Genomic DNA, 21959 nt, shown 5'->3' with positions numbered 1-21959 from the left:
CATATGTTTTATCATGAGATATAAAAAATATCTTCATCTAAAATATCAAGTGTCCCCATGAGATAACCAACCATAACGATAACAGAGAAACTACTGATGAGATGTTTAAGCATACGTGTGAGATATTCTGTCTAATCCATTCAGGTGACTGACCGGTGATCAATACCGCTGATTTATTATGCCTTCTGTATCCTCATCAAAGAAATGTGATCTTCTCTTCATCTGAGACGGACGAGAATCGAATCTTAGTTTGTCTAAAATCTTCCAACATGGCGGCGTGTATGAGGAAACCTCAGGCGACCCGTCTCCACGCCGCTCCGCCGCTGAGGACAAAAGACAAAAAAGTAGCATTGTCCCAGTAGCCACGCTCCCCCGTTAATATCCCAACATGGCTAATGGGATGTTTTATCAGCACACAAAGCTCTGATTCATGGCTTTTAATGAGGGAGAGATCCTGGCAATAAATCGAGGGATAATTATGTAATGAGACGTGATTAGCAAGTAATGCACTGTCACTGTCATCCTGCCGCCCTCCTTCCACAGCTGGGACATCGTGAGGCAGATTAAGACCATCTCAACAACAAAAATCAAGACACAGCCTCTCGTTGAGCTCACAGTACAGTTAGCAGATTTAAAGAGGCCGAGGGGCAAAGCTCAGTCACCGAGCAGTGACAGCATATTCAGTATCAACACAAATGTGACAAAGATTTAAGATTTGTGTCTGAAGACATTCGCTTGGCACAGACATCATTTCAGGCTGGTGGTGCAACAGATGACACCAACAGTCACTCTGATACCAACGTGATATATTTCTCATATTCCTTCATCGGACTGATGAATGGATGCAGCAACAACAAACCATTTATCTTCATCTCATAAAGAAAGCAGATTCAAAAACAAATAATTTGTCAGAGATGGCCTTCACAACACTTTAGACACAGGAGCAGACAAACTGACACTTTCTACAAGGAAACAAACAACTTCATGTTCTGATTTAATGCTGAATTTACAAGAAGGCTCCGACGATTTAAGGTTTGTCGTAGCTGTTTCACAAAGCTTGTTCAGTTTCTCCTCATGAAACAACGATTTGTGAAGGGAGGCTGGTGATGTCTTCTGTTCCCTCTGGTTCTTCTTCTGTTCCCTCTGGTTCTTCTTCTTCTTCTTCTTCTGTTCCCTCTGGTTCTTCTTCTTCTTCTTCTTCTGTTCCCTCTGGTTCTTCTTCTTCTGTTCCCTCTGGTGGTTCTTCTTCTTCTTCTTCTGTTCCCTCTGGTTCTTCTTCTTTTGTTCCCTTCCACTGAGAGTCTGTGTTGGATCTTGTGTCAGAATTGGAGCAAATCCAGGTTGTGCTGAAGTGAAATCTGATATATTGTTTTAATTATACTTCTGTCTTTGTTTGGAAGTGTAGTTTACTCTGATATTAACATCTGTTTACTTCTTGTCAGCGTCTCATCTCTGCTCTTCTGAACTCCTCCCTCCCTAGTTCATGGTTGGATGAAGGCTCATCCTGAGATCTCGCCTCTGTGCCCTTTCAGCCGGTAAAAGAGAGCGAGAGCACAGTGGGGGTTTGAAAACAGGTCTCGTGAAGGGAAGATGAACTCTTTGAACACTAATTAAGTTCCCTGACATTTACCGACAGACAGGTATCAGGGAGAAAGACATTGTTTCAGTCTTGTGAACTTCATTTGTTTCCGTGCTCTCCATCTGCCGTCCTCATCCCTGCCCTCCTGCCAGCCCTCCTGGGAGGGAACCTTTCCCGAATCCTCCCACTCCTCACACATCAAAACAGTATTTATCCGCCTCATCTGCCCGGGCCGCCGCAAATAATGACTTCAAATTGCAAGTGCCAAGCATCAAATGTGGCGCATGCCTAACGTGGCTGCGTGCTAATACTCCTCTATCTACTCATTAGGCTGCCAATTACAGTAGGAGGCCTAATTTCACGCAGACATTTAATGATGTTCCTCCATTAAAAGAGACACAGCTGAAAGCCTCCCCGAGCTTTTAACTTTGAGGAGGAGAATTTAGGAAGAAGGTTACATCAAAAACAGATTCTTTAAATCTGGGAATTTGCTTCAGGTTGAAAGGAGGAAATAAAAAAAAGGATGTGCGTGGATGTTTCCTCCTGTCCAGACAGCTGAGACCAAACGCAGGCTGATCAAATACATCCCGGCTTCAACACGTCCGACCGCTAAACTCGCGTACGTGACTGAACACTGCAGCTTTGAAACTAACAGCCCTCTAATAACAATCACTGCAGCTGCTTCACTATATATATATATATTATATATATAATATATATGTACAGAAGAGCTGGAGCCAGACTGACGACAGCAGCTCAGTGAGAACATCCTCACCTGTCACTTCACATTTCAATCAGCACACTGAACATAAACACAACAGCAACACAACATCATCACCCGACTTCCTCCTCTGACAGTGTTATAACTCATACAACCACTAGAGGGCGTCATCACGTGAACTCAAACAAGCAGCACATCCTCCGACCTGAACGATGTGTTTGGGTTCAGGAAAGAAAACAGTGAGGCTCAGGAAAATGTCAGGACGATGAACAGTACAGAACTTCAGTTACATTATATATGTGACATCTTTCTGCGTTAGTAAGTTAAAATGATTCAGTGTTTCACATCACGGTCATATCACATGTATGTGAGCTGAAAAGATGGTGGTGGAGTTTCAACATTTGTAAGTGTGAAACCAGTGAGTATTTTCAACCACAAATGCTCCGAGTTTGGTGACAGAACCAAGTATTTTAACGCAAAACAAATATTTTTTGGGCATAAACTCAACCGGACCGTAACCACACACTGTGAGGACATGGCCCACTGGGTTGTTGTGCTGTGATATCTGATGGAGTTCACACCAGACATGTCCTGACTCGACTACGCAGTTTATAGGATGGTGCCGTTCCTGCCCATAACCTTTACTAAACTTTATTCTACGAGCTTGTGTTCATAAAGAATAAACATCTGGTCATATTATCTATCCTCAATATCTTCATTTCCAACACTGTCCTCTTTGTTTGTTGATAAAATAACAAGGTAAAAGCCTTGAATTGAGCAATAAACCACGATTAATTTATATATTACTACAGTCCCAGGCTGTGATGAACTTTGTATGAGCTTCATGAACAATTTGTTTTGACCATCAACTATCTAGTCCACCGACTTCAAAGTCAGATCTTTAATATTTACAATATTAATGAGGTCATAATACAAACTTAAAACGTAATAGATATCTAGGACTAGTTTTATAAATGAGGCCTCTAAAATCTAACTTTAAAGAATTACTGATAACTGATATGAACCTTTGTGCTGTTGGATATTGTCGGCATATTTCACCTGATTCTAACATCGTCATACTTGTGTTTTTAGATTATTTTCTATGTGTAGATAAATTGTCCCTTGAGAGACAAATCAAGTATTTTGACTCTGAAACTGAATTGAGCTAGTTTCATTGTTTTTAGACAGATTCATCATCGAGCTGCTGTCCACACACACGTCACTGCTGCAGCTGCTGCAAATCAAACATACACTTCTGATCAATCTGTGTTCACTGAGTGTTTCTGAGTGTACACAGTGTGTTGGACTGTTGCTATGAAGAGGAACAACCTTGTTAAGAATGTTTTCATGAACAACACAAACAGGATCTAACAGGCACACACACACACACACACACACACACACACACACACACACACACACACAAACACACACACACAGATACTCACACACACACCGCCCACGCAGAGCTAACACAAGGCCACAACATAAAACCACAGATATATAGTCCTATTCACTAGAGAGCTGAGAGCTGAGAGAGAGAGTGTGTGTGTGTGTGTGTGTGTGTGTGTGTGTGTGTGTGTGTGTGTGTGTGTGTGTGTGTGTGTACATGTGGATGAATTAAAGCCCGTGGCGGCTCTGTTTGTCCTCTGCGTGGCCCCATCCTTCATCAGCGGAGCAAAGCCCGGACACTGAGGATCGTAGATGCTTCAGAAGATAAATCACTCCGGTGCAGAAGAGTGACCTGCCTCTTTGCTCTGTACAAAAGTAGGCACTTACAGTGGCCGGTTACCATGACAACCAGTCTGTTACGATACCCCCCCGGACTCACGCGCACTTTAATCTCACAGCTGTAACCGTTCAGGGTCTGTGAAGTCCTTCGTTCAGTGTTTTCTCTTCGTGTTCAGAAGCAGCAGCTTCACTGTTGTCCTCAAAAAAGTTATTAAAAACACACCAGTGAGCCGCGCTGCTGCTCGGCCATCACCACGGACACACACTGCAGGTTATTTTGAGTCATTCACACACACACACACACACACACACAACATCCTGCTGTCACAAACACTCACTAGAGCACCAACTGTGGATTAATCCGCCGCTGAATATAGTCCCTAACAGATGCACCATCTCCTCCTACAGTGAGCAGCAGAAACAAAACAAAAGAAACTATATTTGTGCTTTTAAAGATGCCTTTCAGGTCTCTATGTATATCCATGTTTATTCCTCCAGAAGGTCTGGATCTGCACCGACTCTCTAACTGGCTCCGCCCAAACATCTTCTGTTTTGTTCTGATGGAGAGCCCGCTCGCAGCAGAGATTATGTATCGTGCTGTTAAATCTCATTTATTTTTTCACCGTATGAGATGCTCAAATCTCATAAAAAACAAACACTAGCAAACAAAAAACAACTTACATCTTCAGTAGGAAGCGGTGGACCTGGAGGTGGGAGCCACAGACAGGAGGAAGGTCAGACAGTAAGACACTGTTGGTTTTGGTCGTGTTCACAGAATAACCAGCTCTGCACCAGAGCCAGTCCAGCAGACAACAGCACCCCAAGCAGCCTGATGTCTGCTGGCTCAGCATGCAGCACAGGGACTAATAACATCTGGTTCTTGCTCCACTGCCAGGCCCCTCTCATCCACACCACCTCCTCCTCCACCACCTCCCCTCTGCTCGTTATTATCAGAAACCTACAAACCATCTTTCTCCTTGATCGCCGGCCGCTCCCACCTCCTGGTCTTTGTCTTGTTTAATTAAAAGTGTGACAGGACACAGTGACAAAAAAAGTGGAGCTGCAATTTATAATCGTGACATATCTTCCTGACTGAGTCCTTGTTTCTAGCAGAGCAAGCACTCAACATAATCAAAACTCGCTACGGGAGGGCGGCGGCAGTCGCAAAGATGGATGAGCCCATGTGACTGCAGCCTTCAGCCGGCTGTCAGAGGAAAACTATCTCCACCTGCCTTCTCCCCTCCACTTCCTCTGAAGCATTAGAAACTGTGAAGGTGAGTCACTGATGGTGGAGTCAAGTTTTGTGACTGAATCTTATTTCAGCTGACAAAAACCTGAGACCAGTCGGCCAGAAAAGGTTCACACCGTAGTGAGTTCTTACTGGAAAACACTGGTGACACGGCAGACTGCGACAACCGAGTGTGATGTCAGACGATATCTTCAAAATGTTCCCTCCTATGCGACGCTGTGCTGCTGCTCTGGTTTAGGCACAAACACCAGCTGGTCAGGGTCAGAAATCATGTTTGTGCTTTAAATATCTGTTTTCTTCGGCACAAACACGGCTGGAAATTGTCCTGAGTTCTACTTCAAAATGTCCTGTGGTGTCCCGTTCACGAATGCTTAAACACCGCGGACCCTCACCAAGAACACCTCGTGGTGTCACACATACAAATACTGAAACTCAGAGTCTAACCGCGGTGACCAGCACCATCCCTCCACCTCCTGACATTAAAGTCAGGTAATATATCCCTGTCGCTCACGCCGAGGTCCAAAAACTACCTGAATAACTGAATAAATACCTTTTTTTTCCATACACCTTCAAGAAAATGCTGCAACTTATGAGGCTAACAATTATCTTTATTTTCAGTTAATCAGCCCTTTATTTTCTCTTTAAACTCATTTATTCATTTAGTCTGTAAAATAATAAAAACTAATCATTGGAATTTAGCAGAGCTTTGACTGGTCAAATAACAAATGTGGTTATTATTCATTCAGATATTTAGTTTACTATCATATGATGATGATAAACTTAACGATTTCTCCCCGTAAAAATGGCGGCATTGTTTGTCTTGAAATTTGTATTTATCTAAATGTATTTAACACACCAACATATGATAATAATAATAATAATAATAATAATAATAATAACAAATACGACCAGTCTCATTTTTATCAAAAGAAATCTCATTACAGCTTAAACTGAACAACTCCTTATATTTATGTCATGTACAAACATCATTTTTAAACATATTTAATGATCATAAACACACAACACACACCCAGTTGTGTGTGAATGTTAACATTGTGGGTGAAGCTGCAGCTCACTGTGTGTCTCTCAGCTGAAATTAAGGCCAATCTTACTGCTATGATTCAGTTTAAGAGGCTCTGGGGAAACAGCTGTCCCTCCCACAGTTTACTACTTCAATAAAATTACAAAGAAAATTGACATTTATGTCAAATAAATACACACATGTTCTCCTGCTGCTGCAATAAACTGGAGCGCAGCCTCGACACAGAGACACCGAGGAAATCAAAAACCAAACCTCGTGATTATTTTATAATAAAAATAGAAAGACATTTTTTTATAAAACTTCAAACTGATCCTGTATAAAGGATTTTTCCAAGAGAAATAAAATGTCTTCTGATGTTATGAATGTTTTCTTCCAGCTGCTCCAGGATACGTCATATAATACTTTATTATTATTATTATTATTATTATTATTATTATAAAAACATTGAAAATACAGCTGCTTCAAACACAAAACATCACAATATCGTGATCATTTTAACAGGAAATAGCACGACAACATGCAGGTTCACTTCATGTTATGTGAATGTTTTCAGTCCAACACGGAAACATTCACAACACAATCACCGTTCACTCCAGTGTTCGTTCACCCTCCAGTGTTCGTTCACTCCAGCGTTCGTTCACCCTCCAGTGTTCGTTCACCGTCCAGTGTTCGTTCACTGCGGTGTTCGTTCACCCTCCAGTGTTCGTTCACCCTCCAGTGTTCGTTCACCGCCCAGTGTTCGTTCACTGCGGTGTTCGTTCATCCTCCAGTGTTCGTTCACTCCAGCGTTCGTTCACCCTCCAGTGTTCGTTCACTCTCCAGTGTTCGTTCACTCCAGTGTTCGTTCACTCTCCAGTGTTCGTTCACTCCTGTGTTCGTTCACCGCCCAGTGTTCGTTCACTGCGGTGTTCGTTCATCCTCCAGTGTTCGTTCACTCCAGCGTTCGTTCACCCTCTAGTGTTCGTTCACTCTCCAGTGTTCGTTCACTCCTGTGTTCGTTCACCGCCCAGTGTTCGTTCACTGCGGTGTTCGTTCACCCTCCAGTGTTCGTTCACTCCTGTGTTCGTTCACTCTCCAGTGTTCGTTCACTCCAGTGTTCGTTCACCCTCCAGTGTTCGTTCACTCCTGTGTTCGTTCACCCTCCAGTGTTCGTTCACTCCTGTGTTCGTTCACTCTCCAGTGTTCGTTCACCCTCCAGTGTTCGTTCACTCCAGTGTTCGTTCACCCTCCAGTGTTCGTTCACTCCTGTGTTCGTTCACTCTCCAGTGTTCGTTCACTCCAGTGTTCGTTCACTCCAGTGTTCGTTCACCCTCCAGTGTTCGTTCACTCCTGTGTTCGTTCACTCTCCAGTGTTCGTTCACCCTCCAGTGTTCGTTCACTCCAGTGTTCGTTCACCCTCCAGTGTTCGTTCACTCCTGTGTTCGTTCACTCTCCAGTGTTCGTTCACTCCAGTGTTCGTTCACCCTCCAGTGTTCGTTCACTCCTGTGTTCGTTCACTCTCCAGTGTTCGTTCACTCCTGTGTTCGTTCACTCTCCAGTGTTCGTTCACTCCAGTGTTCGTTCACTCTCCAGTGTTCGTTCACTCCAGTGTTCGTTCACCCTCCAGTGTTCGTTCACTCCTGTGTTCGTTCACTCTCCAGTGTTCGTTCACTCCTGTGTTCGTTCACTCTCCAGTGTTCGTTCACTCCAGTGTTCGTTCACCCTCCAGTGTTCGTTCACTCCTGTGTTCGTTCACTCTCCAGTGTTCGTTCACTCCAGTGTTCGTTCACCCTCCAGTGTTCGTTCACTCCTGTGTTCGTTCACTCTCCAGTGTTCGTTCACCCTCCAGTGTTCGTTCACTCCTGTGTTCGTTCACCCTCCAGTGTTCGTTCACTCCTGTGTTCGTTCACCCTCCAGTGTTCGTTCTCTCCAGTGTTCGTTCACTCCAGTGTTCGTTCTTTTTTAAAGAGGTTTTCCCTAGTATCGGGCAGTCGGTTCTGGCTATTATCAACAGCAGTCTGTCTTCTGGTGCTGTTCCCCAAAGTTTTAAACATGCTGTGGTGCAACCCTTGCTTAAGAAACCTGGCCTTGATCGTAATATTTTAGCCAATTATAGACCTGTCTCCAAGCTTCCTTTTATTTCAAAAATCCTGGAAAAAGTTGTTCATGCTCAGTTGAAGTCCTTCCTGGATGAGCATGATGTCCTGGAGGTTTTCCAGTCTGGTTTTAAAACACGGCATAGTACGGAGTCAGCTTTATTAAGAGTTTTCGATGACATCCTCCTGGCGAATGACTCTGGAGACTATGTGATCCTTGTCCTGCTAGACCTAACTGCGGCATTTGACACTGTGGACCACAATATTTTAGTGTCTCGGTTGCAGCACCTAGTGGGCATTTGTGGTAGTGCCCTAGATTGGTTCAGATCCTATCTTGCAGGAAGAACTATGTGTGTAAGCCTCGGTGGTTCTGAATCCCGCTCTGCTCCGCTGTCATACGGGGTTCCACAGGGTTCAATTTTAGGGCCCCTGCTTTTCTCAGTATATCTGCTTCCCCTGGGTTCCATCCTGAGAAAGCATGGTATCTCCTTTCATTGTTACGCGGACGACAGTCAGATTTATGTGCCGCTGAAAAAGAAAGACGCCTTCTCCCTGAAACCACTTCTGTTATGTCTCGAAGACATTAAAGCCTGGATGTCACTGAACTTTTTAAATTTTAATGAAAAGAAAACAGAAGTGATGGTGTTTGGCCCAAGTGGCTCTTGTGAACCCCCCCCTGTTGATCTGGGCCCTTTGGCACACTATATGAAGCCAACAGTCTCAAACTTGGGTTTTAAGATGGACAGTGATTTTAAATTAGATCGGCAAATTGGTGCAGTTGTTAAGTCCAGCTTCTTTCACCTTAGGCGGCTGGCAAAGGTGAAGCCCTTTATTGCACAAAAGCACTTTGAATCAGTAATCCACGCCTTCATTACATCTCGGCTGGATTACTGCAATGCACTTTTCTTTGGAGTCAGCCAGTCCTCCCTCTCACGTCTCCAGTTAGTCCAGAACGCTGCTGCTCGCCTCTTAACCGGAGTACGTAAGAGGGAGCACATTACTCCCATTCTGGCTTCCCTCCACTGGCTGCCTGTGCATTTTAGAGTTCATTTTAAGATTCTTTTATTTGTTTTTAAATCTTTAAATGGTCTTGCCCCACCTTACCTCTCTGAGCTGCTCCATCCCTACGCTCCTGCCCGGTGCCTCAGGTCAGCTGACCAGCTGCTCCTGGAGGTACCGAGGTCTAAGCGGAAGCTCAGAGGGGATAGAGCTTTCTCTACCGCCGGTCCCAAACTTTGGAATGACCTCCCACTGCACGTACGACAAGCCCCCTCACTGTCCATTTTTAAAACTCATCTTAAAACCCATTTTTATTCTTTGGCTTTCAACCCAGCATGAGATTCTGCTCTGTTTTAGTGTTTTATCGTTTTAACTTGGTTACTGTTTTCTTGTTTTTATTTTTATATTGTTTTATGTTTTACGTTCTACGTTCTATTTCTCATTTATGTACAGCACTTTGTCCCAGCTGTTGCTGTTTAAAGTGCTTTATAAATAAAGTTGAGTTGAGTTGAGTTGAGTTCGTTCACCCTCCAGTGTTCGTTCACTCCTGTGTTCGTTCACTCTCCAGTGTTCGTTCACCCTCCAGTGTTCGTTCACTCCAGTGTTCGTTCACCCTCCAGTGTTCGTTCACTCCTGTGTTCGTTCACCCTCCAGTGTTCGTTCACTCCTGTGTTCGTTCACTCTCCAGTGTTCGTTCACTCTCCAGTGTTCGTTCACTCCTGTGTTCGTTCACTCTCCAGTGTTCGTTCACTCCAGTGTTCGTTCACCCTCCAGTGTTCGTTCACTCCTGTGTTCGTTCACCCTCCAGTGTTCGTTCACCCTCCAGTGTTCGTTCACACTCCAGCGTTCGTTCACTCCTGTCATTTTGTGAGGGAGGTTTGTTATTTACTTCTTCTTGAACAACACTCGCTCTGCCAGCAGTTTTACTTCAGTTAGTGATTTCCTGGGAGCATTTTAAAAGGCCCCGGAGGAAACATGAACTTGATTCTTTAGGGTGGAGAAATGTGCGACCCCAACCTGGATTCTGGTTTATTTCCTTATTTCCAGAGTCGTCTTTGATTGTGACTCCTGATCTGACTTCTCTTAGCTCAGCTCTGTCTGACTGTGATGTGAGTATTTCCATCAGAAAAGAAAAAAGGGAAACACTTTTTTAAAGTACATAAACAAAGCATGTGGCTCCTTTGACAAGATTTCCTCTTTAGGTGAGATCCTGTCTGATGGGAGCATGGTGGACGGAGGCAGACGTCTGACAGAGACAGATGGTCGTCAGAGGAGAGTTTCTCCACCCGGACTTTTAAAAAGACATTACACTTCCTGCAGCAGCCTCGCTCTCTGGAGAGGCCTCCTCTCCCTGCTTATTGTATTGTGACCGTTACACAAGCTGTGACAGATGATCTTGAGCCGGGCTGCTGGCGTTTCATCTCCACCAGAACAACAGAGACTCCACCACTTCTAAGTATGCAGCGATGAACTGCTTTCACCATCAGCATCACAGTTTCATAACTGTACAGGCTCATCGACAGCGAGACTCACTCACATTTCCAATTTTAAACCCTCGTTTCTGAATGTCCTCTCGCCCCTCAGAGCAGTTACAAGAGCAACTCTCAGACATTATCTGATTTCATATGTCAAACTAATTAATTATTATCATGAAAGTGGGATTTTTTTGCTCAGACTTTAATCACACAATCAAAATTGATAATTGTTGCATCCCCACTTGACTTCAGCAGCGTCTTACGTTTCCAGTAAAACACCGAACGAGGCGACGTGAGCGAAGCGTCCTGCCTGGGTTTATTGTTGCTGAACTGAAGGTCTGCGGCTGCCACAGGTCGCCTCGCCGTAGTCAAAAGTTGATATGTGACATTTCCCTTCTGTTGTGTTGACAATATAAATATGTGATGTTTGAGTAAGTTAAGGAACACTTTAAGTGATGGTACAGCTCAACGTCTGTACAGTAATAATAAATATACTGATACAATCCTGATTAACCTTTAACGTTTCATCAAGTCATCAACCGAATGTTTCTGAAACATCTAAATGATGTGAAGCTGCTGCCTCTGCTGGTCATCTGGAGACATCTTCAACTATTTGGGTGTTAACACACTTAGACTCTGCACTCACTCTCACGCCTTAGACCCAACATTTCTACCAAAATACTAATAACTCACTCTGGACTGCGGAGCTGAATGAAGCTTCCACCTGTTGGCACCAAAGAAAAGAAACTGTCGGCGCTGCTCATCGCACGGCCGCACGGCTCAGGCCTGCAGTCTTTCTGAAAAGCTGAGAGCTGAGTAAAAGCTGCTTTTGTCATCTTAACAAAGAGAACAATGACGAGTTTCCAAATAACTACATCTGTTTACAACAGCAGGATCCAGTACACCAGGCGCCCAACACATATGGGTTGTCCACATGTTTTTGTATATTTTTGTTCTGGCAGTAGAAAAAGATTTTCCAAAAACCCTCAGCAGGAGGGACGGACTCAGTCCTGACCTGAAGCCAGAAAGAAAACAAAGCTTCCTGCTCAGGTTTTAACTGTTAAACTGAAGCTCTGTGGGACCGGCTGGTTTCCCAGCCCTGGTCAAAAACTAAAAAACTAAAAAAACAGGAACAGAAAGTGCCGAATGAAAGCTTGTTCACAAAAACTAGTGTTGTTCAGTCAGTCGGGGCGCGGGGGGCAAGCAGCTAAATTATGGAGTACAAATCCATCGAAAGAAGCCAAAAAAATACAGTCAGCCATTCAGCTTCCTGCAGAGAAGCCTTGACAGCAATCTGCAGCTGCAGTTTTCACCATCAAGATTCAGAGACGCCCTGCTGTCCGGCTCAGATGAGCTTCCCCGTCGGCGCAGAAATAAGAACAGCATAAATCAGTCGCCTGGGAACTCCAACATGCTTAAACATGAGCCCCAGCTGAACGTAAAGCTCGGGAGGAGCAGGGACGCCCGCTCAGCCCGGCTCTATGAATAGAAATCCAAGCACCATCCATCATAGCACGTAAAAAAAAAAAAGAGAGACATGGTGCATCTTTAAATGGCTTCCTATCTGGGTTTTCCCTCTCTCGTGGTTTCTGATTATGACGGGGGACGAGGCGATTACTGATGAGTTGGACAGATCTGCGTGAATGTTAGCGATGGCTGAGAAACAGGCGGGACGCTGCGAGCTCGCTCTCAGCACACCTCCACGCACCCTGACAGCTGTGACACTGATACAAAACCCACGCAACACTCCAGTTAATGAGGCCAACATGGACGCCGTGACTCAGGTGAGTCTAAAGCCGGGGCCCTGTCACCGCGAACGCTCAGACCAGGAGCAGGAAGACACGCCGCGGCGTCCTGACACCAGCGAACCGGAGCGAGCAGGCAGCCACATAATGACCTGCCACGGTGCCGCCCGCACAGGAAGCTGAATAAAAGCTAAACAATGAAACAACACAGTAAAACTCAAACGGCCGCTCACAGAGGGAGAGATCGGACCGGTTCCTCCACAGGAAGTCGCTTCATCGCTGCAGTTTCCCGCCTGCATGTACAGAACGCCTGTTAAAGGGGAACTACCGTTTTTTCGCGCACCCGCGACAGCCGGCTTGTTTACCTGTAGCTGCTACTGCTAGTTTGATCCCGGATGTTGATAACGGACGAGCCCGGACTCAGAGGGGAATAGCACAAGCGTATCATGACAAAATATTAGTGAAATGAACTAGTTTCGTGGCAGATAATGCTCATAGAGGCTGTGTGTCGCTGCCCCGTCACTCGCATTATATGGATATATACGCGGCGCTACACTGGATCTAATTTTGTCTGAACGACTTTAAATGACACCAAAGTTATCTGGGTGAGTAAATGATCGTATTTTATGCTAGAAATAAGGTCCAGGTTGTAAAAAACGGTAGTTCCCCTTTAAAGGGGCAGTCTGCAGATTGCCCACCAGCTTTGCATCAATAGTGTTGAACGATGGTCGGTTCTCTGCACCCGGAGCTCCCCTCTCTTCTGCCAGCAAAGGTTGGCTGATGCATGAAAACAGACTGTACGTCCACATTATGAGAACAAACTGTCCAAGTGACAGCTTCTGTTACTACACTGTTACAAAATATTTGCCTCTTTCTGCTGCAGACAGCCCAGTTTCATGCAAGGTTCATCTTTACAGTGGTAAAATACTTTTTCTTTTTTTTAAGGTGCAATATGTAAGAATTTTAGTTTAAAACATTAAAATTATCAACAGAATGTGGAGTCATGGACATTTATGTCTCATCAAGCAGTGATATCTGCTGAAGTTAGCATGCTAACCAGCTAGCCCCGGGCCTGAAAACCTCCTTCTCCCAGCTCTGTTAGCAGCGTAAACACCAACACTCCCAGGGTAGTTCAGCTAGCAGCGCGGCTAACATTAGCTACAGTCATGGATGTATCACCAGATTACAGTTAGCCGCGGTTAGCAGTTACTCTGGCGACATGCTGGCCCTGTTTGTTAGCAGTATGAATTCAACAGGTGGCCAATCTCACATACTGACACCTTTGAGAGATGATGACCTCACATTGTTTCCAGTTTTGTATTTTTTATATCTTTGGGCCACTTTTTTAAATGATGTGACAGCGGATAAAGAAAGTTCTCCCAGCAGCGCTGCATCCTGACTCCTGGCAGAAACTTCATCCGGAGTCACGGGCTGAGCGTTGTGACAGCAGATAGCGGTTAAGCGCCTCCTTTAGCGGCTAATTGCCGTCATTACCTCCTCCGAGCTGAGGCCGGACGGACAGCCGGCAGGCGCGGGGAGCTGCTGTTGCTGATAAAACATCAGGCTTAATTGGCTGCTTAATGACAGCGGCTCAAATGCTTCTTCAGCGGCCGAGGTCGCGCCTCTCGCATGTCAGACAGCCACCAATCACCACCCGCCCTCCTCCATCGATCTCCGCCCGAGCTCTGCCCGGCCTTCGCAGAGACGCCGTCCGGCTCAGAGCCTGTGTTTTATGCCGGTACTTTTCATTGATTTGGGGAAAGTATCCAAAGATTTAATTACACGAGTAACACATAAACTGCCTCGTGCCAATAGTAGTTACAGGCTGGGAGAAATACAGCCGTGTCCTGTTAAAGTAATGGTCGAGGCTGGATTTGTGAGACAGTTGTGGAGTTTATGGGTGAAAAGATTTTCTCTTTTTTTGTCCTGGTGCATTAGCTCCATTAGCAGCGTCCACGCAGCACAACAGCAGGCTGCCGGCTCACAGCTGCAGTCCGTCTTGATGCTGTGGTGTCAGTCTGTCCGAGTCTGAGCCCATTAAAAGTGCATCTTTCTTTAGCTTCGACCAAGAAAACTGATGTTTTTCACAGTCTAGTCTAGAATTCACCCGTCTACACTTTTAACTTCCCTTCTTCCATTCACCACATCGCTGACTATTTCAGCAGCTTTAACAAGTCTGCTGCTCATCGATGGATGTTTCCACAGAGTTTATACAGGAACGAGGTGAAACTTACAGAAAATCTGATTAAACCCAGGCTGGAACAAATCCATGCCGGTTAGTTCAAGGTCCTGCAGTCACAGTCAGAGGACTGAACGCTAAACAAGCTTTTGGACAACAGAGATCATCTGTTTCATCTTTAAAGTTAATTTAAAAAAAATGGTTGGTGAGTTTAATGGATATTGTTGAAGTTCAGATGATGTAGCTGTTCTGACATGTTTGTGGATTTTAATGGGAGTTGTAGTTTTTTGTCGATTTGCACCAAGTCGTCATTTTTAAGTTGAATAATGACGACTTGGTGACTACGTCAATGTAAACTTCATTTCAGACATTTGAACAAACACTGAACGGTGTCGAGGAGACGTCACAGACCAATCAAACCAGACAGATGAATAGAGGTCACAGCTGCCCACTGAGACTTTCACTTCTTCATCTCTCATGTTGGGAAGAGTTTGTCCCGAGCTGCAGGAGCATCACGAGCAGTAATAACTGCTCAGTCAGGTCCTGAGGTGACAAAGACGGTTCTGGGCCACAGTGTATTCAGTCTTTCCTCCCCTCTGGTTTAAATGACGGCTCTCAAGATGCGTCCACTTCATTGTATTACACAACTGTGTTAAATTCTGCATCCACGCGTCTCGTCAGGCTGGCCACAGTGTCCACGTTAACAGGTTAGAGCCGCCGCACAGCTGCTGTGAGTCGAGCGTCGAGCGAGGCTGCAGCGGTGCTTCATCTAGAGATTCAGAGACTCTCGCGTATTTTAACTGCAGCCCGAGTGCAGTTTCACAGCAAACATAGACCCGAAAACGACCTGCAGACGGCCACATGGACATCATACCAGCGTGTCACTACAGTTTGAATGTCTCTGTGTGTAGAGTATGTTACATGTTTCTCCTGTGCACTCTCTCTTTTTCAACGGGGGTAAAGGAAAATCACGTCATCATATTTATTGATAATTGTCAGAGGCAAACTCCATATCAACATATTAACAGAGGAGCCACGCTGCAGCAGGAGCGCAGCCTGTGTGAACCAGGAGTGGACGATTATCAGGCCAATATTCAGCAGTTTTCTGATCATCAGTATCGTTCAATTTTCGGTCAGATTGCCGTTAAAATAAACTCATTTAAAAATGAACTACTTTGGCTCTGATGCAGCTTCCTGTCCCGCCCACAACACTATCTGATTGGTCACACATCACAATTAACAGCCTATAAACAGAGTAATCTGAATCTGCAAAGTAACTAGTAACTAAAAGTATCAAATAAATGTAGTGAGAGGAGGTATAAAGTATCAGAAATGGAAATACTCAAGTAAAGTACCTGAAAATTGTACTCACACACACACACACACACACACACACACACACACACACGAGTGAGCAACAGTGTCCAGCTGTAACCTCGTGTGCTGATCCGACTCGCACACGGACTCAAACAGATTCTGACCTCCAGGACTGGAACATTCACGTCCACGCTACATTCACGTCCACGCTCCCGCTGCAGGTGAGCCTCCCGCTGCAGGTGAGCCTCCCGCTGCAGGTGAGCCTCCCGCTGCAGGTGAGCCTCCCGCTGCAGGTGAGCCTCCCGCTGCAGGTGAGCCTCTCGCTGCAGGTGAGCCTCCCGCTGCAGGTGAGCCTCCCGCTGCAGGTGAGCCTCCCGCTGCAGGTGAGCCTCTCGCTCAGCTGACTTGCGAGTCATTCTCACCCCGGAGAAATCACACCAATTGCCATTTGCAGAATGAATTCAGTGACCTATGGTAATGCTAAGATTCATTTGCTCTGTGTCGGCTGTGCTTGAACTAGGAATGAGAGCTGCTCTCTTGTTCCTTCACTCATGCAAAATTCATTTTGGATAATTATCTCGACGCCTGCCCCCCCAAAAAAAGACCAAAAAAAAGGAGCGTCTAATGACTGAATCTTTCCATTTGGTTCATGATAATTAAGATCAAACATTTGATCAGGAGCCAAATTGAGTTTCTTTGGCGAAGCGGCGCTGAGATGAATTATCTACAGTAGCTGCACCGGAGAGGCGAACTAACTCGCTCTTCTTCAGAAACGCCTGGAGCGATCCTCAAATCTGGCTGCACTGACGTCTCTGTTCAAGGTCACTGCTGCGACTGTTCTCACACAACACAATAAATAACAGCGTCTGCTGTGAGGAGCATCTCCCAGATCTGCTCGGAGCTCCTGCTGAAGATGAAATATGGGGTTGAGGGTCTGAGGGAGGAGGGTGAGTGCAGGGATCAGCTGGTGTCCGTCCGTCTGTCTGTCAAATGTTATTTTCAACATGTCTGACGCTTTTTCATATTAAAACTACACTAATTGGCCCAATGGGGGGTGCTACAGTCAAAGGTCGACATTTTCTATCATTGAAAGGCCAGAACTGTAACGTCACTGCATCGAGACCCAGATGATGCCTTCAGGCGCTTTGTTCTGCCATTTAAACAATTACACTGACCGACCACAGACTGACTGAAGGGAGGGGGACTGAAGAGCACATTTTTAAAGGATAAGTCTGCTGATATTTTATGTTTTTCATGATAAGAACAATAAAGGCTTAATGATATGATGTGTAAGCGACCTTTGTTACCAGAGAAGATTACTCAAGGTGCGTTTCATTTGTTCACCTGTCAGTATCTCCAGGGATACGGGAAGTCGGCAAACGAGAATAAATTTAAGGTGAATAAAACTTAAAAACTTCACCTCGTCTGTAAACATCTGCACCAGAGTCACATCAGACAGATTTCCATCAGTGCTGATTATTTAATGTGACGTTCACCATCAGTGAAGCGAGTTTGACAGATGAGTCAATATATTTGGGTCCAGTGATAAAAATGTCCTCTTCAGAGGGAAGCGACTGCACCGAAGCCCGGAGAGACAAGTGAGATCATTTCTGAGTCTGACCTAAATCGTATTCTCCTGTGTTTGTGACGTGCAATCTGGTGGAAAAAAATAAGTTTTCCCAGGATAATATTTCTAAGTTCCTTAATTTTCACCCAGAGTGACACCTACTGCCGACAATAAAAAACGAGCTCAACAAACGAGCTGTGATGAACTGTGACAGAGGAAAGGGCAGCGGTCGCCATCCCTCACACAGCCTCTGCACCGCCTGCCGGATGCCTGTTTGAATCCACTGGCCGATACGTTAGTTCCACGGCAGTAATCGAGTCACAAAAAGATGTGAGGCGGGTAAACAGCCGGCATATTGACAGCAGCGGCGTGACGAGAACACACACGGGGGTTTTATCAAGAGGAAGCATCTCTGAGTGAAAAAATAAAGCTCAACGATCTCTGTGAGAGCGAGGCTTTCTGTCAAAACAACAGCTTCCTGATGACAGCGCCAACTTTTTATTACTGTCAGTTTTCATCTGAATGTTAAAGAAGAGAAAACACTCCGCTGTGTTCTCTCGCTGCCAACAGGAACACATCCCACGGCTAACGATGGCGGCTGCGCTGTCTGATGTCATCCGGGAGGCTGAGGTGGAAACTGACTGGTTTCCATGAAGGTGGACGCTTGTTCATTACCTCTGAGAGTCACACACACTCACACACACACACACACACACACACACACACAAACAACAACAAACAAACAGATTTCACTTTTTATGGAAAATCGTCTCACATGCACGCACACATGCACGTAAACACACACACAGGCCAAAAATAGAGAGGAAGCAGGAGGAGGGAGCGCAGCACAGTAACACCTCGCTGATGTTTGATGAAACGTCTGAGCGGCGAGCAGAGACGAGCTTCTCTCAGGAGAGACGGAGTCATTCTGCAGGACGAAGACGGGTTTCATGCTGCTGCAGCGCGTCGGCTGAAAATATTCAAAAGTGAAGCTTAAACCTGCAGCAAGCACGACAATGTCTAACCCTCTAGAGCTGATACGATCAGCTGGCGGTTGAGTATTTAGGCTTCAGTGTCGTCAGCGATCATTTGGATCAGTGTTGGTGTCGCCTGATGAATGTTGTGTCTAATATTCTCTCTCTTTTAGCTTGTTTTTGGTCTCCACCAACTCCTGAGAGAAACATCTGGCTCTGTAGCTGCTTAATGCTCCACTTTGTTCACCTGCTAGTTACTAACACCTCGTTTAGAAAGTTAGCATGAATGAACTGGTAGCGTGCTAGCTGTGTAACATTCAGTGGTTCATACGTCTTTTAACAAAACATTTCTTCATATCATTTATTGTATTCATCACTGTGGAGTTCTGGTCCTGTTGTTGTTTCCATCACGCTGCAGGTGCACAGACATTTAATTTAGCGTCTCTCATATCAGCGGCGGCGTTTCTTCACCCGTCAAAGAAATGCATTTGTTTTTTTTGTGAGGAAACAGTAACACAAACAAACTAACCGACAGAGGCAGCGTCAGACCAGCGACTCCCGTGTTCTGAGTCAGCCTTAAATCACTGTTTTTATCAGAGGAGTTTGGTGGTTTCGGAGAGAGCAGGACTTCAGCTTCCTGTGTTTCCAGAGTCAGAGAAACACTTGACATGTGGATGATGGACGAGATCATCACTCAGCTCCTGAATGACCGACAAGTTAAATGATCTCTTAAAACCAGAGCTGGGCTCCTCCCGGCCTGTAAAGTGTCGGTTATATAAAAGCTGCGCCTGATCAGACCGCATCACAGCTCAGTGAAAGTCATCTGTATAATTACATTTCTTTACAGAGCGGCTCTCAGTTTCATAAAAGTTTAATTTCACACCTTTCTACTTCAGTGTAGCTTCACATCTCCACTCATTACCTGTGAGCCCACACTCTATCAGTATGTATGGAAACCACAGCACTTCGTCATCTTTTAAACGCTGCCATCTTTCTGTAATTGATTTATTCCAACCACATTGTCTCCTTCTCCCGCTTTTAGTCTGTTTTTTTGGCCGTTTCTCTGAGTTGGCGTTTGTTCTTACGGTTTGGAGCTTTTTGTTTATCTGCCAAATATTTTATAACTTCTGCCAAGAACACTGTGTTTGAGCTCCGGTTTGTTTGCTCTCTGCTTCTCAGCAGGAAATCTCAAAAACTTGTTAAACAGACTTAAATGAGATGAGGTGGAAAAGTGAGAACAAAGTGGGCCAAAGATTAAGTGAATACGTTTTGGTGCAGATCCCAGATTTTATTTTTGGAGGATTTTATTCTTTTTTTTTTTTTTCTCCTCTTTTCTCAATTTCCTCGTGAACTTCTACAGATAAAATAATAAACATCAAACGAGCAAAACATGTTTAATATTAAAGTAAAAACATGGATTGTTCTATGCTGTGTGCTCTTTCTGAATGTTTTCACAGTACGTAACTGTAAAATTTACATTTTACATTTCAAAATATTTGGTTTTTACGTTTAATGACTTCAAATTTATAACATTGATACGATTCACCTCCACTGAAACTCATCCGTCTGGATTCATGTGGCTTGAACTCACCTATTTTTTTTTTACTTGACAGTAAATTTCCGGTATCTCCAGCCCAAATTTAGATCGAAAAATAACTTTATTGAAGCGGCGAAGACACTTTTATTGACCTAAAATGTCAAATTAAATGTCGACATATCCACAAACCTAAACGACTGAATAGGTAGATTGCTGGTGACTCCCGCTGCGGCAGACGTACCAGACCTTCAACCTGGGACAACATTGTGATTTATGTTAAATAACTATATTACAGCTCTGGACACTAACAGCGCTCTTCTTGGTGAAAGTTTGTTTAACCCGACCACCTCTTTATGGAGAGTTGTTGCTCCCTATACTACTTTACCTGACTTCCTCCTTTGCTGCGACAACAATTGCTACGGCCACAAGAGGTCGCCACCGAGCAAGAGGCGTGAATATGAGTAATAATAAGCTGCTTTCACATTTGACAGACAGCCGGTTAAACACACAGAATGATATTTCTGCCACCAGGGGTCTCAAAAGAACAAAACAAAAGATGGAAGCAGTGTTGGATCACGTTATCTACGTGTATCTCTCTAATGTTCACTGACGAGTTTTAAAGTTTTATTCACGGTCTCATCGCTGTTAATCCAGAACATGTATTAAGTTTTAAATCTGTCAGTCAGAAAATAAAGTTGCATATTTTGGACACCAGAGCTGAACCAACATAAAGCTGACTGGACAGAAATCTGATCTGATGCTTTTCTTTGCTTGTCGTTGGCTCCATTTCGCCTCCTTGACTCTGAAAAATTACTTTGTGACTTTATTTTGAAAGATGCCACATAAATAAAGTTGTTTGACTTGTATTTTACCTCAAAATGTCATTCAGTCGGAGAGACTCTGCATCCATCTGTATTTGTTTTAAAGTCAGAGATGCTCAGAAGCTCCCTGTAAGCCCCGCTGCTGCTCCTGCAAGTCAATAAAGATAAATGTTTGCGAGACCTCGCAGCTTCTGCCGGTGACATTACAAATCCTCCCTCCCGCCTCACTGCCAGGCTTTGTTCGGGGTGTGGTCCTCACTGAGGTCCTCAGAGACTCAGTGATGTGACGAACAGGCCTCAAAGCTGTCTGCGCCAAGCCTCCCACTGTTATCTCTCATCTGAGCCGGACAGCGGGGAGTTTAGAGGCGATGCGCCGCTTAAATGATGAAATATGACCAGTAGCCTGAGGCTGGTCGCCCCCCAACAGCCCCCCCACAGCAAAGCCCTCCACTCCCTCGACAGCCCTGCTTTAAACATGACAAATGACAAAGGCACACCAAGGGCAGCTCTGTGGCAACATGAGGACCCCGAGTATCAGCGCAGGAATTATCCCGCTAATCTCCGGATGAAAGCGACGTGCGGGCCTCAGCCGGCTGCGTGTTTATATTCCACCTACGCTGTGAAACTTTCATGCAGCATCTGACTGGGAAAACCTGCAGTTTGAAAACTTCAAGCATCAAATATTCTCCACCGTGTGCATGCAGAGAGGCCGTGTAAACAGGAATAATCCATATGAAGCAGATCAGGGGTTGTCATGTCGAATCTCACAGCCGTCGTCGCTAAGCTTCTTTTCTTCCCGCTCCACTCTTGGCGCAAACCGCCACTTCCACTCTTCCTCTGTGTTCTGCACCAGTTCTGTCAATCATGTCATCCTCACTGCATCCAGACAACCTGGCTTCCTACCACCCTCCTCCTCCTCCTCCTCCTCCTCCTCGTCCTCCTCCTTCC

At 45.0% G+C, this 21959-nt stretch overlaps 1 protein-coding gene across 3 annotated transcripts in view; it reads right to left on the bottom strand.

Annotated features, from left to right (window-relative positions):
- immp2l (inner mitochondrial membrane peptidase subunit 2) overlaps positions 1 to 21959 on the bottom strand; it is a 124777-nt gene that overhangs the window by 67623 nt on the left and 35195 nt on the right. The gene's annotated exons all lie outside the window — the stretch shown is intronic.

This window comes from Pagrus pagrus (assembly GCF_965226575.1).
Source record: "Pagrus pagrus genome assembly, chromosome: 10".
Taxonomy (NCBI): Eukaryota; Metazoa; Chordata; class Actinopteri; order Spariformes; family Sparidae; genus Pagrus; species Pagrus pagrus.
This window is presented reverse-complemented; position numbering and strand designations above follow the sequence as displayed.